The 12,204-nt window shown below is 42.8% G+C and overlaps 1 protein-coding gene across 1 annotated transcript in view; it reads left to right on the top strand.

Annotated features, from left to right (window-relative positions):
• The first annotated feature begins 465 nt into the window (after positions 1-465).
• Positions 466-12,204, top strand: part of LOC126322655 (inositol polyphosphate multikinase-like) — a 347,524-nt gene continuing 335,785 nt past the window's right edge. The window contains exon 1 of the mRNA XM_049994513.1: positions 466-554. The gene's annotated coding sequence lies outside the window, so the exon portion shown is untranslated. The remainder of the gene's footprint in view (positions 555-12,204) is intronic.

The raw sequence follows: 12,204 nt of genomic DNA, 5'->3' as shown, positions 1-12,204 counted from the left end.
TCGCTAACGGCTAGTTTTTCCCCTGTTAGACAGTACAGTGAGCCTGCCCCAGACTGCGCGGGCTCCGCAGCGTGTCGTAGATGGATAAAACGCATTGTGTGATTCGTTTGTGGAAACTTACATTCAACCGCAGCTCAATGGCACGTGTCTATTCTGCCAACTGTACTGTACAAGTCACAACAGCGCGCTGGGAGTTCATAGTAAACGGAAATTCCACTTTTGCTTTCACCTTCTTAGGATCCTTATGATTTATGCGTGTAAACTACATCTGTATGGCCATTACTTTTGTATCAACAACAGAATAACATTTGGCCATTAAGTACCGGACCCCTAACCACTCTGCGAGGATACCTGTTGCGTGACGCCTCTTCGCGCAGATGCCCCGCCCACGTGCCTGCTGCGCTCGTGACGTCGCAGAGGCGAGCGAGCCGATGGAAAGGGCCGCGCCAGGTCGGAAGCGCAGTTCGGCGCAAGTCAGTGGGGGCGTCGTGTCGCTTCGTCTCGCTTCGCGTAGCGTCGCGTGTGCGCGTCACAGCCAGGGCTCTGCCGGCGCGGTGAGTACACACACAGCGCCGTGAGCGCCCGGTTGCTGTAGAGCGTACGTGGTGCATATGCTGTCTTTTGGAGCAGAACTGCAGAAATGATGCGTTGTTACTTAGCGTTTAACAACCAGCCCTCTAACGTTGCACGCCCGTACAGCCCTTGAAAGTTATTTTGGTGTTTCCATTAAAAATATTCGGTAATTTATCTTTGGTGGAAGATGAACCTCGCGACACCAGATTTTCGTGTAAGCAACCGAATTTTTCTTCACATTTGTTGATCCCTGATCTACATTGCTTGGTGTCTGGGAGCCAACGAACTGTGGACACGCTGCGCCCCCCCCCCCCCCCCCTCTCTCTCTCTCTCTCTCTCTCTCTCTCTCTCTCTCTCCTCCCTTCGAAAAAGTCGATTGTTTCTTCCCCCAACAAAAGTTTTTCATCACAAGTTTAGTCCCGAGACGTTGTATCTACGGAGTGATAGAATTTTTTATGAGATCTGAAAAACCTAGTCGCCAAATCCCAAATTACTCTGTAGATTGCATTATCAGACTCTATGACACTGTAATAGTTGGGTCGATTGTGGTTTTTACTGCCACATAATCTGGTCAACAAGTGCAAAAGCCTAGTTGAAGTAAAGCGTCTAATGTACTAAATGTTCTAAAACGTCTCCAATCCCATTTGTACTATTCGGGAAATGCGTAAGGGACAGACTTGAGAGAACACTACCGTCTGTGTCGGAAACAACCCCTGTTGTCAGAGGTGGTACACGGCCTGTTTAGTGTATAACAGATGTGGTCAGTACGGTTATCGTACTTAGCGGATTGCATTATAGTTACATACTGTTTATGTTTGGTGGTTGTTATTCTAATAGCTGTTGGTACTTACTACCGAATGCACTGTGTAGTACAGCATCCGCGTGGATGTATTTGATATATGCTGTTTCTTCCATTGATAGGAATTGCATGGCAGTGGGCCTTTAGCTTATCCTGTCCCCACTCTCCTCCCCCCTCCCTCCCCCCTGCCTCCCCCTGTCCAACTGAAGAAGCCAAAATACCCTGCTAGCCCACTTTTACAATTACAAGAAAATAATCACATATATTACCATGAAGCGTTAAAGTTATTCCCAACAGAGGTAAAGAGCATAGGAATCCAGTAGCTGTATCTCTGTAGAAATAACAGGTGATTTCCACAGAGGTATCAATTTTTTTGCTCACGGTCATCCATTGATAGCGCGACAGCGAAACGCGCGCTTCGGTTAAAAAAAACTGTAGCACGTAATATCGACTTACTTTAACCACCAAATACATATTCATGTCTGTTGTGATAACTGCAAAGATTAAATATATCTATGTTAATGGTATCTGAACTTCGTGAGTGTGAAATAACATATAGTGTTGGAGTCCAGACAGTGGGAACCGATGTCTCTACACGTGAAAATAACTTGGGACACTGTCGGATTATCATAAAAGGACTTGACTACAAAATAGAATATCTGGTTATTATCGATTCGCATTCAAAGATAACTGTGGAACAGTTTAGAATTGAAACGACAGGGAAAACCCTTCGACCAATCGTTGTTTTGTCAGTCAGCCAAGTTTATTTTGTCACACAGGGTATAGCAAACTAGAAACATACCGTCTTCTTCTCCTTAATGTGGTTACAAGATGCCGCCTAAAATTACCACGAACCTCAAAAAGCAAAAATTTTCTTTTGCCAGGGTTAAGAAACAAGTTGGCTATAGAAGTCTATGGGTTATTTCGAAGTCGTGAATGAATCTGCAGAACGGAACGATGAGTGCGAACTGCCACGTCTGTGGAATTCGTAGTTCGGGACGGAATGCTTTCTGCTAACAGTTATGGGGCAACAATTGCTGTACTGACGAATATTCATATCTATGCTAATACTCCCAATCGACGTCAATAAGCAGTGAGAAATTCAGAACTGAAAGAGGACAGAAGAGCAGCTATTCCATATCACCAATACGGCTTTCAGTAGCCCAAGGGGAAGTTTTCAGATACAAAGAAACATTACGGGTTAATGTAACTATCTAAGTTGCCTTCTGTTCGCTGATGACTACTGTTTGCCGATAGTGCAGAAAATCTTGAACAATTCGACGAAATGAATGGAGCACATATGAAAGTGGGCCTGAAAAATATTCAGACAGTGTGAACTGCAACTCCACCGACAAAATTTCTGGGGTGTTCAAAGACTAATATTTTGGTATAGGAGACCCGTAGTTTCCGTTGACTCATTTCAGAATAATAGATTTCACACCCCCATTTCTTTTTGTAGATGAACTGCACTGGAACGCCTCGGTAGCTGATTGATCAACGCGGCTGAGTGCAATGCGGGGGACCCGAGTTCAATACCCGGCCGTGTCGGAGATTTAATCCGGTCGGGTAATGGATATTGTGATGTGGTCATTATGATCATTTGATCTTCGTCGACGAAGTCGCCTAATACCCCAGATGCGGCATTCCGGCCAAAAATGCCATACGAACATTCCATTCCATTTCATTTTCATCTTCTCAGCAGTGGAGACGGTGTCGGTACGCGGGGCGTGTCATGTCTGGAACCCAGCCTGTTCCATTCACGCACACGGGATTCTTTATGTTGACGAAGGAAATGCCCAATTTAATGTTCGCCCTCAAGTTTGCTTACACTACTGCTCGGCACTGTTCCGTGTTTGTTTTTACGGCAGTGTTAGTCGTGCTTTAACAGTGATACGCATAGGAACGAATAATTTTTCTGGCGAAGAATTTCCAAAGTTGCAGATGTACTGTGATGTGGTTAACGTCACTGAAAGGACAGCTCAGCGCTGCGTTATTGTGCCGTTCTTCTATTGCACTCAGTGCACCGATAAAGAGACGTGTATCAGTAAATCTATGCATATTGTTCTGTATCGTCTTTAACGTACTACAAACACTCCCAGGAAAACAAATCCGAGACAGAACCGAGCAGTACTGTATTCAGGCAGTAGGGCGATGTGTCAAGTGAACATTGAGAGGTAGTGAAAACTTTATCATTTCGAAAAAATTATGTTGCGTAAGTAATGTTTTGTTTGTTTATAGGTACGAGGTGGCTGAAATTAAAGTGCAGCTGCTCACAAAGGTCCAGGTGGGCTGTAATTATCGTATGGCAGCGAAATTTGGTATATATTCTAATGTGTTAACGTGGAACCGATTTACGCTGGAAATAAATTAGTTTCAGGTTTGGCCACCAGGTGCAAATCTGGTGCTGGGAATGCCAGAAAGACGTATAGATACGTTTCCATATGTAACAGATTAGGTATGGGACATGGGCAGAAGAGATCAAACGAGTGATAAAATGTGTTGATGTTGCTAACTACCACAACTTGCTCAAAATGACACAGTAGACGTCGACGAGAGGCTGTGTAGTGCCAAATCTGCACCTTGTGGCCAAAATTGGAACTATTTTTTTCCCCAGCGTAAATCTATTTCGCATTAACGCGTCGGAATTCTAACACGTTTTGGTGCCAGGATGATACAGCCCACACTGGACCTCTGTAATTAAGTGCACTTTAATTATAACCACCTGGTTCATGTGTGCAGTCGTGGTACACACTGAGATTCCTGCGCCACAGGGCTATAGCACACGCCCTAGGCGAGCCAAATCAGAATGGCGCAGCTCATTTTCTAGCAGTGTGCTACGGGACTGTGGAGCGGAGATTTCAATCTGTACCAGAACTGCACACATCTGCGTACTTACAAACAAAAACAAAAGTGTATTTTTTTGAGATGATGATAAAAACATTAACTACCACTCGTACTGTTGTCAACAGCAGGTATCGTTTACGACTGGAACGGATTTGCCTCTAAACACATCGCGCATATTGTTGACATTTCCATTGTCATGCAGATATTTTCAGTGCAGTTCAGATACAAAGATAAAAAGGTGTAAGAAATCCTGCCACAGGAGACCACGGGTCCCTGATACCAAACTACTCAGAAAATGTCCCCGAACAAACACCAAAGTTTTGTAAGTGTGGGGTTATGGTTCACCCTGTAGATAAGACTTAAAATTGTATGCAATGAACATACCGAAAATAAAATAGTACAAACGACTAATGAAGTTGTAAAGCCAGATGAAAAGTTTTAATATAGAGCAACTGAAGATAATGACTGCATGATCAGCAAGATAAATAAAAGGAATAAAAATGGCCTGGTGTATTTTTGGTAACGTAAGGTGGGCTTCCAAAATTGTGCATCCGATGAATCTGGAAAGGAAAATTTACCATCAAAGTGCATCACAAGTTTTGGCAAATCGATGACTCATGGACTTTTGATGTGAAAACCATTCAAAAACCGAGGATAGATACTGGGAATTGCTGATAGAGGCAGGAAATCAAATAAGTGGCTTAGGGAATACCCTGGAGTGAAGACGTGATGGCAAGGGCGCCCATACGATAGTTGGAGGGGGGAGGGGGTTGAGACCTGAGGATACGGTGCATATTCAATAATTTGGGAGACTAATCGCGATTTGTAAGAAGCCATAAAAATATCCAGTTCTGACCCGTTATAAACCTGCGTAATACTGACATTTTAAACATTTCCTTGAAAGAAAACACCCTTCTACACTAGATTTTTTTAAATTTTTTTTTCCTTTCCCTGAAAGCTAGGGGGAGGGGGGGGCGGGAGATGGCGCTCCGGCCTTCTTCTCCCCACCCCCCTTTGCCCTCCTCAGGTATGGGCGCGCCCTTGCGTAATGCGACGAAATAAAGGTAGGCTGGACAAGCAACAAAGTATATGGACCAAGGAAGTTTCCAAAAGAATATATACATATGAAGACCTAATGGAAAGTGGGAACGTGAAGTTAGAAAACATACAGGAACAAGGGGAGCGTACACCTGAAGAGTAGAGCATGGAGCAGTCGACAGAGAGCCTTTATCCACCAATGAATGTTAAATAATGAAATAATAATGATGATGAATTCGACGTAAATAAAATGTCACTGTTGAAAATAATCTTTTGGTAGACTACTACATGAGTCACTCCTCTACACTATGCCAATGCATTGAAGACCGTTAAGTACAACATTCGCTGCCTGAATTGCAGAAACTGTTTCTCGGTGAGCTTAAAAACTTCGTTCGCGTGAAATATGTAAAATATTGTGTGTCTTAACAACAGCTGAGCATTTTTGGCGCTATGTATGTCGTATTACGGCAAAGCCCCAATCCAGTAGTTTCACTTACTGAAGTAATCTGATAAAGTGATTATTTTGTTCAAACATTTCTAAAAAATATTCTCCTTTTCGTCCCAGCAAACTATGCGCATACCTCAACCCTGACTGTGCACCACTTCGTACACGCGGCAGAAACATTCGTCATTTGAAAAACACTGTAAAACATATCACAAGTACTCGTAAACTATCAGACCTTCGTCAGTATGAATGACTGAGTTTGAAACTGATATCGATGCATATATATTCTGCAATCATACTTTTTGCTGCAAACTACATATCCACGAAATCAAACACAGCAGTCAACATTGGCTTTTACAACGTTGCTGTAAAGTTTATTGTTAGTAGCTGAGGGCGGCAATAACTACACACAAAACTCTACCGTTCCGAAGATTTCAGATTGCTTTTGATACAGAATTGTATTGAAGAGTCCGAACGCCAATACACAGTGCGTGCATAGTGTATTTTTCGCCAGTGTTAAGAACCTTTAGAATAATGCCAACAGTGCACCTCCTATCATTTCTCTTATGCTTTTAGTGCCTGTATCAATGCTTGAACATTTTGTATACAGCTTCGAAAATATCGATAACATCAGATTTTCGTCAAGTTTCCAAAGCTGCAGATGATGTATCCTCAGTATCACAACGGAGTTCTTTGTAATTTCTTTGTTATTATGCCAGATATACGTTTACTATAATTTCATTCGTAATGATATTGCATTTCACTGTAATTGCACAAAATTATTTTTCAAAAAATGGTTCAAATGGCTCTAATCTCTATGGGACTTAACATCTGTGGTCATCAGTCCCCTAGAACTTAGAACTACTTAAACCTAACTAACCTAAAGACATCACACACATCCATGCCCGAGGCAGGACTCGAACGTGCGACCGTAGAGGTCACGCGGTTGCAGACTGAAGCGCCCAGAACCGCACGGCCACACCGGCCGGCAATTATTTTTCAATGCAGGACACGATGGTATACAAAAGGATTGCAGCCACATGATTATATGTATCAGTTCCAATCTTAGCGAACTAAAATATTTGAAAATAATCAGCTGACTTAAGAATCGCTTATCTTATCACACAGAAGGATCACCCTTACTGTATAGTTCACTGCCCTTTACAGATTGGTCAGACTGAAACGATGGTGGGTAGCAGCAGGCCACTATTGATAGCTTATGTAAGTGTGTGCGTTTGGGGGTCACTGTGCAGAATTGAAGCTTTGTGTGTAGTTCCACCACTGCAGTGCAAGTTCTTAATTCTCCTGTGAGCTCGCAGGATGCTTGTGTTGTCATATGTGCAAATTTCAACTTATCTGTTAACGTATTTGTTTGGCCTGTGCTATTTCGTGTACTTCTGTGTTCTTATGCACACATCAGATTTCAAAAAGTTTGCCACTCCCTCGTACTTATACGGATTTATGGACGGCCCTACAGGATTCATGGTGTCACTTCCCTCGAGCACTATATACGAAGATGGTATTTGTTCTTTCAGACATGTCCGAAAGAACATATAGCATCCTCGTACGTAGTTCAGCTTAGCCGGCCATTGACCTTATTCTTCTGTGCTGGATGCCACGCATTGCCTGAACTCTTAGGGGCTCAGTAAGATTGGCTGCCACGAGTAATGAGTGTAATGGGGCACGGGCACTACGAATGTAGTGTGTGGACATAGTTGGGAATGTGGGTCTCACGGGGAGCGTGCAAGGGATAAATCCCTGCAGTCGCACTATCCTCTGTGCCCTCGGTGACTCAGATGGAAAGAGCGTCTGCCATGTAAGCAGGAGATCCCGGGATCGAGTTCCGGTCGGGGCACACATTTTCTACTATTTCTGTTGATGTATATCAGCGACTGTCGACAGCTTACGGACTTGAGTTAATTATCATTCCCTCCAGCACTACTTCAGTCATTACTCGAGTCCATATCACGTCGTGTTGCGGCACTTCTGCGTGTTCGCAGAGGCCCTACACGATATTGGGCAGGTCTGCCAGTTTCTTTGGCTCTTCAGAGAAACACCGAATTAACGTATCATTGCCCGTGTTCACCGGGTTTATAGCGCAGCAACTTCTTTTTGTTCCCCTGTGGCAAACAAAGCGTGTGCGGACTGCGATCTTGATGACCTCAAAAAACTTTATCCTCCCAAAATAATTTTTTGAAGTATGAAAATCAGGGTGGAATTGGTCCAAGTGTATAAATTTAAAGGCGAATATTTTGAGAAACAGCAGAACGATTTGTACCCAAAATAGTTTTTCTTTCATTGTTTTTGCAAAAACTTGAAAGGCTACACTCGTCTGGATCGAATCCGCGCACCTGGTTAACGATACTTACTTGTTAGTCTGCTACGCCGATCAGCCAAAGTGCAGTGTTTTCCCCCTCCATGCACATTTACGCAACGTTTCCAGCTGATCCCCAAACTCTGTCTTAGAATATATGATAAACCAACAGCTAAAATACGATCAGACAAAGATAGTTTATACGATTCACAAGGACGTGGCGCCAACAATTGTGGTGCCCGGAAGGGTATGGCCACCAACTTAAAATAAACTGTTGCCAAATAATAAAATAGAAAAGCGATCGCTGTAACCACCCAATAACGCTCAGAAGTATTGGCTCTTCGTGTAGCATTTTAACAATCTAGCACAGATTGAGTCTGCAGCAACAAATAAATCAATCCTTTTTTAGTTTGACTGCTTTCCCTGAGGTAAAGTATTTGAATGTTGTTTTTTGCTAAAAACGGAACGCCGTTTGAACACCATTTTAAACAGAATATTTGTTACATGGTTACAACGAAAAAAAAGGAACGCATCAAGGGCATTGGTTTTAAGCGCGGAAGGAAGAACTTAAAAGAGTAAAAGAGGCAAATGGGATTGATTGTTATTACGCACCATCATGTGAAAGTAATGCTGAAAAAGCTGAACTATTATTAATGTGGTACGAAAGAAGGGCACCTTTACTCTTCGGCTGCTTTCCTAAAGGAGATTGAGATGCGAGTCGAGTATAAAAAGTGTATGTTTGTCTTATCTCGAAATCTGTAAGGATTACAAGAATTCTCGCTTCACACTAGACTTGTGAGTCCAGGCGTGTCAACACGAACTGTTGTGAACTAGTTATTATCGGTGGGATTACAAGCATGCAGACCTCTAGTCCGTCTTCCACTCACGCCACAGCATCAATATGCACGGCTCGACTGATGCCGACAGACGATCACTTGGAAGATGGAATGGCGCGGCTTGGTCTTCAGCGATGAAAGCACTAGGTGTTTCTGGAAGGGTGCTTACCAGACCTCGGCTGTGCAGGAAGTTATTAGACCCGTTCTCGTGCCGTTCTCGCAACAGGAATGTGATACGTTGTTCCAACAGGAGAATGCTTGCCCACACTCTACCTGTGAAGCTCAACGTGAACTGTCAGATGTGCAGTAACTTCCCTGATCAGTACGACCTTTGGACTTGTCTTCAATCGAGCACATGTCGATATGATGGGACAAGAAGTGACTTGTGCAACTTGTCAACCAACAATTCTTATACGAGGGCTATCCATAAAGTACATTACGTTTTGGAATTAAAAATAAATAAAGAATTGGATATTTTTGAAATTATATACAGATGAAAGCCACACTTAAATACTACTTTTCTACATAGTTGCCATTTAAATTAAGGCACTTATCTTAGCGATGGACGAGCCTGGAAATTCCTTCGTCGTAAAATTCGGCCGCCTGCGCCTCCAACCACGTGGTTACCTCTTTTGGGACAGAAAAGGTGTGATTTTTGTGGATTTCCTGCAAAGAGGCACTACAATAAACTCTAAAAGGTACTGCCAAACTCTGCACAACCTCAGAAGAGCAATGCAAAACAAGCGCAGGGGAAAGTTGGGCTCAAAGATCTTGCTGATTCACGACAACGCCCGGGCCCACACGGCAAAATGCCACTCTGAAGTTCCCGAATCTTTTAAGTGGGAGTTGTTTCCTCATCCGCCTTACAGTCCCGACCTGGCACCGAGCGACTTCCACTTATTCCCAGCAAAGAAGAAGTGGTTGGCTATGCAGCGTTTTGATGACGACGCACAGCTTCAAGAAGAGGTAACCACGTGGTTGAAGGCGCAGGCGGCTGAATTTTACGACGAAGGAATTTCCAAGCTCGTCCATCGCTACGATAAGTGCCTTAATTTAAATGGAAACTATTTAGAAAAGTAGTATTTAAGTGTGGCTTTCATCTGTATATAATAAAAAAATCGAATACTTTATTTATTTTTAATTCCAAAACGTAATGTACTTTGAGGATAGCCCTCGTAAAACTAAATGAACTGGTAGAGCACAACGTATCCCAGGACAGTATTCACCATCTGTACAATGAGCTGATGCCAGAGGCAGGGCCTGAATTGCCGCCCGTGGAGGCTACAATATTTACTAATATGGGTGTTTCAGCATGGATTGATACTTGGTACCTCAGAACCGCTTTTGCTATTTATCTGTAAATACAGTCATTTCATGTAATCCATATTCATTGTTGCAACAATAAATCTTAACTGGATTGGATACCTGTAAATGGGTGCATTATCTTTTCCCAGCATTGTATTTATAGCCAAAAGACCTTCCTTACTTCATCTTCCAGGGAACTCAAAGCATTGTTAAAAAACTGTAATATTTGCTGCTGATATGGTAATAGTTGAGTAGTGGCTTACAACTCTCACAGGTGTAGTGTTAACTTACCACCATTTTTATGCATTATTTTAATGCTTAATTTTGATTGGCTGCAGGGCCAAATTCTGCAATCTTAAATTTTGAATGGCTGTTTCATTTTTAATACTAGGCTGTGACTGGCTGGAAGTAGCGGAGGGAGTTTATAATTTTCTTCTAACATAACTGGGCTGGCTTTGCCATCTTGGATTTTTGTTGTCTAGACGTAAAGGATGAGAGGGTAGTGGGGTGTGGCTTGATGTGAATGATTATGTTACTGATGAGATTGGTGATGGTTGGGTAGGCCAAGTGACGCCATTGCCCCTGCAAGCAGGCAACCAGCGAGGCTGTTCACTGACGCTGGCCACACGGGATATGTTCCAGAATCCTCATTATCATCCTACTAGTGGCAATCTGTAGTTGCCAGCTATAAGTCTCATTTCTGTTTATAGCGGTCAGATCGACGCTGATGTACTCATAAAACCTGGTGATTTGTCACAAGAACCAGTGAGTCTCAAGTCCCATATCTCTTCCACTCCTAGGATCATAGTATGAAGGTCTACTAAATATGACAAGGCTGATTTGGTAATTGTTCAAGATAGACGAATTCTCGTTGTCTAAGTGGCAAATAAGGTAAACTCTGTAGTACCCTTTACGACCAGGATACGAAATGCCATATTTCAGCTGGATAATGTAAATTCACACACTGCAACGCCTTGAGGACTGAATCTGCTGATCCTTGACTGGCCTGGCCCATCCTCTGATTTATAACTGACAGAGCATGTCTGGGATGTGAGAGAAGACATATACTTTCATATCAGCTTCCAACCAACAATCTTCTTAAACTGATTCCATGTTTTTTCCAGGAAAGGCAAGAAAATCATGCCACAACGAGTACAAAAGTGTATTCGTGGCCGTAGGGATCAGGCCTCATATTTATGGACGTAAGTTCCGAATGGAATGAAAATTTAATAATTTTATACCTGTCATGTGATTAGCGTCTCGAGAAAGTTTGATGATTATCAAACTTACGCTTCATGAACTAATATTTTTCATTTGCGTCAGTGTAAAATTGATCTGTGGCGTGCTAGAACACTCACACTGCCATGTTCAGTCCTCAAATGTATATTAAGAAGAGAATGAAGATAATCTCATTCGCATTGTTGAGAATCTTGTCCGACGTACTAGTAGAAGACCGTTCAACTCGCCTATATATATGAGTGATATGAGAGAGTACAGAATTTATTGGCATTCTGTGCTAGTATTCAATTTCATATGAGCGAAATTGCTCCAATGCATGAATAAATTCACTTAATTCATAATGTGAAGCATGGCATACCACCGATAGAATAGTTATAATGTGAGGTAACAAATACTCTACTTCTGGGACTGTGGACACTCTTTGAAACAACGGGATAGTCGGAGAAGCTTATTTACACAAGTAGACGACGGTTCAATCCCGTCTCCGGCCATCCTGATTTAGGTTTTCCGTGATTTCCCTAAATCGTTTCAGGCAAATGCCGGGATGGTTCCTTTGAAAGGGCACGGCCGATTTCCTTCCCAATCCTTCCCTAACCCGAGCTTGCGCTCCGTCTCTAAGTACCTCGTTGTCGACGGGACGTTAAACACTAACCACCACCACCACTACACAAGTAGAACCAGACATATTCGTTACCTCTTGCTTAAAGCTCGTATGAGTGGGAAGAGGGAGGGCAGGACAAAATTTAGTTGCTTTATGAGGAATCCGGAAGCAGAACATCAAACTAGTAGAACATCAAACCAAACTGTTTGC

This window comes from Schistocerca gregaria, chromosome 2 (assembly GCF_023897955.1).
Source record: "Schistocerca gregaria isolate iqSchGreg1 chromosome 2, iqSchGreg1.2, whole genome shotgun sequence".
NCBI classification, from domain to species: Eukaryota; Metazoa; Arthropoda; class Insecta; order Orthoptera; family Acrididae; genus Schistocerca; species Schistocerca gregaria.
Note: the sequence above shows the minus strand (reverse complement) of the source record. Positions and strands in the feature narration are given on the sequence as shown.